This window comes from Haliaeetus leucocephalus, unplaced genomic scaffold, assembly GCF_000737465.1.
Source record: "Haliaeetus leucocephalus isolate CR32 unplaced genomic scaffold, Haliaeetus_leucocephalus-4.0 Scaffold1, whole genome shotgun sequence".
NCBI lineage: Eukaryota > Metazoa > Chordata > Aves > Accipitriformes > Accipitridae > Haliaeetus > Haliaeetus leucocephalus.
This window is the reverse complement of record NW_010972437.1, coordinates 277,339-284,222: the sequence shown is the minus strand read 5'-3', so window position 1 is coordinate 284,222 and position 6,884 is coordinate 277,339.

The window sequence follows — 6,884 nt, the reverse complement described above, 5'->3', positions numbered from 1 at the left end:
CCCCCGGTGGCAGCGGGGGCGACGTGCCTCCGCGCCGGGATGGGGCCTGCCATTTAAAATTAACAACAACAAAATAATAAGGGGGGGGGGGGGGGTTATGGAAATCACCCACGCAGGAAAAGCGCCTGTCATTGGCTTCGCCGGCTTTTAGCGGAGGGGAAGCGTTTTCAAAGGGCAGAGTCGCTCTACAAAAGCTCACAGTTATCGAAAGCGCATGTTCCACGCGGCCCTGTGATAAAACACCAACGGGCTGGGGAATGGGGAAGTACTGGTGAACACTGAAGTGAAGAAAACTGTGGGAAAGGCCAGGGGTGAGGCCTGGGCGATGCTTCTCCTGTGTGATCCTGTCAGGCAGCGTCACATCACGTGCCGCTACAGAAAAATATTCATCGTGCCAAAGTGTTTTGAAAAATGCCCCCGCCCCGAAAGAAAGCTTCCTGAAGGAGGGAGCCGAGCCAGCTGAAATACTGCTTTTAACTCTTCCAAAATAAAAGCGAGGCTAAAAATGAAAACTATGTCTGAAGAGAGGGCAGTGAGCAGACGTCGCGGGTAAAGCTCTCCCGCCTTTGGGGAGTCTTGACATCAAAGCTACTGCACGATCTTGGGCACGGCCTCGGAGCGGCTGCTGCCGAGCCTGTGCCTGGCCGGGGCTGGAAAACAGCACGCCGGGCCCCGCAGCGGTCCCCTCGTCCTAGCAGTGACCGGCTCCGTGCTTCGGGACGCGGGGCTCACGCTGGGCACCCGTTTCTCCTACAGCAACAGGCCAAAAACCAGGGGTGCTGCGGGGCTTGGCCCCCCCCCCCCCCTCCTGACCGGCAGCAAAGTCCTCCTGTGTATTTAGGAAACAGTTTTATTGTCAAGGAGGTTTCTCACCTATTTCCAGTTAGGCATCGGCCAGCCAAGGAATTTATTGCAAGGGTATCAAAGCCAAAGAAAGTAATACTAGCGAAGAAAAAAGCTATTCTAAACCTAGCTGCCGTTGCCCTGCTGCTATCAAGCCCCGGCGGGGCTGCGCAGGGCCGGGAGAGCCAGGGGCTAGATAGGCACAGAAAAATACACACCACGTCTCTCCGGTCTCCGCTGCCCGCTCCGTGACTGGCAAACCCCAAGCCCTCCGCCCTCGCCCAGAGAACCGGGGGACAGGGAGCAGGCAGCCACCCCCAAACACCTCCTCCAACCAAATCCAGCGGTGTGGTTAGGCCAGTTGTAAAGGGATCGTTGCTTACAGCTGTTGTGACCGTTTGGCAACAGCACGCAATATTACGCTCATTACTTGCCAAGAGTCCTTCAATAAATATTAATAAAATTAAAAAAAAAGTATTTTACTAATTACTGCCTTCGGGGCCCGGAGAAAGCATTCAGCTGACAAGCGCCGTGCGTGGGCTTTGTACGTGCTGCGATTGCTGCATCGTTTCACCCAGCCCTAACGGGAACCACGCCGCCCCAAGAGACTGAAGGGAGAGTTTCTGGGCCTGGGGTGCAAACGGAGGGCGGCAAAGCTCGACCCTCCCTGCCAGCCTACCCACAGCAGCGGTTCCCAGGGCAGGCAGCCTCACGTACCAACGTCGGCTCCGGTTCCTCACACGTGCGATTTTTAAGCGATGAGCTCCCCAACCAGGAGCAAGCCCTTTGGGAGTTAAGCACGCGTACACAAGTGTTTGCAGGAGCAGGTTTTAGGAGCTTGACCCAAAGCCTATTAAAGCTGGCGGCACCATATCCTTTGATTTCAAAGAGCTTTGACTCGGGAGCCTCTGACCTGGGTACATTTCGGTCAGATATTTTTATTACTGTTTTAGTTCACCTCCAGGTGGGTGGAGGAGCAAATCAAATAAAATCATAGCCCTGACAATTAAAACAAGACAGAGTACTGGAAAGGCAGGGTTACCTTGCATTAACAGAGCCATATTATTACAAGAGTGATTTTTAAACTATATAGAAACAGTTTTTAAATAAGAATTTCATAACTAAATTATGAATATCTTTGTAGCGGTTTATGGCTACTGTGCTCTTTCTTATTCTAGCCTGGTTTCTAACACAAGGCTCCGCTTTTAACTTCAGCTTTTAAGCCAGTGCCGTTGCCACCGAGCAGCTCTGAGGCGTGGGGCAGACATTTCACAGGCTGTGCTCCTCTGCACGGCACAGGCTGTAAGTACATCGCTAGCGCCCGATTTGATTGCTCCGTTACATCCCAACAGATAATAAGCATATGGCACTCGTGCACCGCTCGCCTCCCCATGTCATGACCCAACAACAAGCAGTTTAGTCTGAGCAGCAGCACTTCAGTGTAAAGCAGGAGGGGATAGGGAGTTAAGGAGAGGGAGATAGGTGTGATGAGAGTTTCGAGCCTGTATTTATTTCTGGGTGCCAAAACATATTTAATATTTTATTAGCTGTGGAATATGCAAGACAGCTTATTATGTTTAGCTCAAGCAAAGCAGTCAGTCTTTTTCAATGTGGAGCATCTATTCGAAATGTCTACCACCAGGCACAGACCAGGCAGTCTATGAAATATTTAGCTCGTAAAGCATTTCAGTATGAAAGGCTGGGGCCAGGCACAGGTGCTGTGATGTTGAAAACCACAATGCCCAAATCTGAGGTACCCCAGCCCCAGCACGGAGGCCTTGGAGGTGCAGCAGTTGCCCAGTGAGCGGGGCCATGGGGTCCCCAGGGTACCCTACTCCCTGCCAGGGCACAGGAGCCTGTGGGAGGACACAGGCACCAAAGCCTTTCCTGGGACTCAGTTTCCCAGATCAGGCTGCCTCTTACACCCCTCTCCCCAGTCTGAGGGGCTGCAAGCACTTTCCTATAGGGGTAAGGAAGGCACTCGCCCTCCAGAAGAAATTGTTTTGAACCAAGTTTGATGTTTTTGTTGTCGTAAGATCCGATATTTATTTTGTTAGCTATTTTTATTAGTTATTTACTTATTAGAGTTTGCTAGATCTTCCTGTAACATAGTCTGAACCCTCTAAATGCTTGGCATGCCCTGCTCTGCATGCGCGTGTTCACCCCGGCAGGAGACAACTGCTTGGATGTCCCCACGGTGATACAAGCACTTTCCGATAATAAGGTGCACGCGGCATAAATACATTTGCAATGGGAGGAAAATGGTGCAAACTGAATCGTGGAAGTGGAACAGTAAACGGCTGCCAGACTAGATGATAGCTATGCTGAAGTTTCAGAGGAACTTAGGTAAGAAATTGCTGAACCACTACTTTTGGTGCAAAATTTGTCACTTACCAGGCTCTGTACCAGATGGCTAACTTTTAATGAGGTTGTCCAAGGGTAACAGAATAAATGATACCTGGTTTCTCCTTCCCTCTGATACAATTTCAGAGTTCGTGTCCTCATCCTTCCACCTGCTACCTTTCATGGCTTCTCCACGTCTGCAAAGCCTTCCCCCTCCAAGCCTTCAACTCTTCCTCCATGTCCCATAAACCCACAATATCCTACGCTCATTTCTGTACTACTCATATCTTCTTCTGCTTGGCAATATCTCAGCTCGCTCCTATTTCACCTACGCCCAATTTACGACCACCCCAGCTTTCTTCCACACCTTCTGACCTGTGCTGTGTGGTTGGCCAGGTGGGCAAAACATAGCACGTGCTCTGGTTTTGACTAGGTGCTGCCCAGCCGGCCAGTCTGTCAGTCCTGCACACCGACAAACGCTGGGTCAGATTGTCCCTGCCTTTCTTTCAGAAAGCAGAGGAAAAAAAAAAAAAAAGAAATCCTTTGCCCAAGCAGTGCTTAAGTTAATTGAAGATCCCATTGACATGACACGTGGCATTCAAAAAGGGCTAAAGAAGTCCATGGAGGAGTACTGGATCTGTCCAATTCCAACCGCCAACTCACTCCCTAGTCATTGGTTGCTGGCTGAACCACTTCATACTTGCTCCGTTTCTCAATTCTTTTTTTTTTTTTTTTAACATACATGCACACACCTGTATTAGGGAGGACTTTACTGAGGCACATATTTCTCACTCAGTCAAAGAGTTAGAGAAGGGAGGCTAGGACAAGTATTCTCTGCCCCAGTAGCTCCCCCAGAGCATGCCCACAGTCACGTGGTGACTTTACAAAGTCTATTTATATGTGCAGTAATCTGCTATCTGTATGGGCTGGAAAATGTTATGCAGTCTGAAAAGAATCAATATAGAGTCTGAAGAGCTAAAAAAACCCCAAGGTTTTCTCACTGACTAAAATCTCCCTAGTAATCCAAGAGCCTTAAAGTTTTACCCAATGTGCTCTGACCACCCTGCAGTAATGTACTTTGGTAGAGTTTCAAAATCAAAACCATGATGCAAAGGTTGACTTCACTGAAACAACCAGCTTTATAGGCTAAGTAACCACCTTTTAAATAAGTGCTCTATTTTCAAAAACTTTGTTGATGGGAAAGATATTCCTTTCCTCAGCTATAGATTTTTCCTCTTTTTTTTTTTTACCTAATTCTTGTTTTATTATGTGTTGCTGTCGTATTCTGTGCACAACTGAGATTTACCGAAGTCTTTTCTCAGAGCTCATATTTTCTTAAAATATTTCCTTGGTGTTTTGAACTGTGTTGATTAAAAGGAAGGACAGGTATGATTAGCGTATGCCCAAACACAGGCCACGGAAATCATTCAGTGCTGCCCAGTTTTCAACTTACTACAAAAGCACATTGCAGTGGCCATGGCATGTTTGCTTCTAACCTTAGGGCACAACATTGATTTCTACATCACAATTATTTTTGGAACATCCCATCCTCCTGCTCTCAAAAAAGGGTTTGATAGTTTTTAAGTTTAGAATATAAATGTAAACCCTAGTTCCACTTTCTTGTATGAAGACATCCTGAATATTTAAAGTATATTGCTTAACCCATTGCTATTAATTTGATTCTTTTTTTTTTTGTTACTTGAATGTGCATCTCCTGCTACAGCTCAAAGGAGAAAAACAACGTGAACCATCAGTATATTCATGAACTTCGTACACGTTAATGAATCCCCAGCACTGTGGGAGGATAGTTGACTGTTATCATCAGTCTTCATCACGATTGCAATGAGACAGTTGGGGAGAGACCTGGTTTTTTCCAAAAAATAGGTGAAATACCCCATTTAGCAGCAGAACCTGAAGCATGTCGTCAGTTTTACTCACGTACTTACACTTCAGTGTATGCTGCAGTATTTCAGTAGATAGAGGCTGAGTTGCAGTAATTAATTTCATCCTGTCACCAACACCTGTGCAAAGACATTTGGAACTATTTAAGCCACCATATTTGCAAAATTTTCCTTGAAGAAACAACATTATTTACTTAAAACTTGTCTAGATACTTACAAATGTGCTAAAAAGTTAATTATGACAATACATTACACTCTAAAGGCACTCTGTCCAAATAAAATGAGATGTAATGTGTGGCTATTAATTCTTTTCTCCCATGGAACAACTATACTTAACAGTAATAAAAAAGAAGAAACCAGAAGAGGGGTTAGAAAATAAATTACATGTTTCTATACAGCCCAAATTTTTAGCTAATTGAATGTGTAAGTTGTTAGAAGTTATTTTTTCAATGTGCGGTAGCTGTTAATCCAGAAATTAATAGAAAGTTTGTAGCGGAAGTCTGTCTAGGGCAACCTTAGGAATCTTTAAAACAAAGTTAATTCACAAAATGAGTCTTGGTTGTTTGATAAAACCTGTAATATTTTTGAGAACTTACATCATCCGGCATCTCATTGGAATACATTGAATAACATTAAGAAAATGTGTTGGGTTTTTTTGTAGAACAGAGAAAACAAAGCTTACAAGAAAACATTAAGTCAGAGAAGGCCCATGGAAGCTTTTGTCCTCTGTTTTCTGCAAGGTAAGGCCTGAAAATGCTTTCCCTATTGCTGCTTTTTAGTCAGAAACCTGATGCCCGTTTGTAATAAATCTCCTCTTGTCCGTTCTCTATCAGTTTTGTACATCTCCCATCTTATACCTTTGTTTAGCAGCTTTATCAAGAAACACTAATAAGACAGAGTAAACGTTAAACACTGAAAAACACAGCTATCTAACATGGGTTCCATCTTTTGTAGCACTGTTAGAATACAAAAAGACACTTGCATCCTAGCTTATATATAGTGAGGTAAAAGCAGGACCAGAGTCTGGCCTAAGGATATAGAGGAAAAAGACTTTAGGACTGAAGGAGGACACCTCACAGAACATTAATTCTGTAAGAGAAAGAATGGGATTAACCGACATTTGGATTATTAGTCACACCAGATACAAGTGTATCTTTCTTTCCTTTCTTTCAAAAATGGAGATACTTTGGTAATGTAAAGCCTCATTTTATATGCACCATATGCTGTAGAAGTGTGACTCGACAAAAAATTGTTTTCAAGCTAAAAAACCAAATTACTAAAAATTCAAGACTTCTGTCAGTATCTGGTGACTGATACGAAGTAGTTTCACCATACTGGATTCTCCCGGGTTCCTCTAAAGCTCAAAGATTATTGTATTATAAAAGCCTAATGCTTTCCTAATGCTCCTGGGGCTTTTCAGGTTTTGTGTCCTCCAACAGGGAGCGGTGCTGACTCCCTGGATAGAGACAGACTCCAGAATAGTGGGATTTCTTCCAGCGGGAGGAGGTTGACCGTTTCAGCTAACAAAGACTCGCTGGCAGTGAGCCCTGACCTGGGCTCTGCCCTAACAGGAGTAAACTGTGCTCCCCAGGGAATTACAAACACTGGCCTCAAGTCTGTGGCTTATCTTGGTGCCATAGCAATGACTAGGGTTTGGGTTTTTTGTTTGTTTGTTTGTTTCTAAGAAACCTTTCTAAATGATGTCTCCTTCTGTGGAATACACAGAAGCTGAGCACTAAATCACCAAAGCAGCACTGCGCATTCATCATGAAGAAAAAACCAAAGCAGCAGCAATAA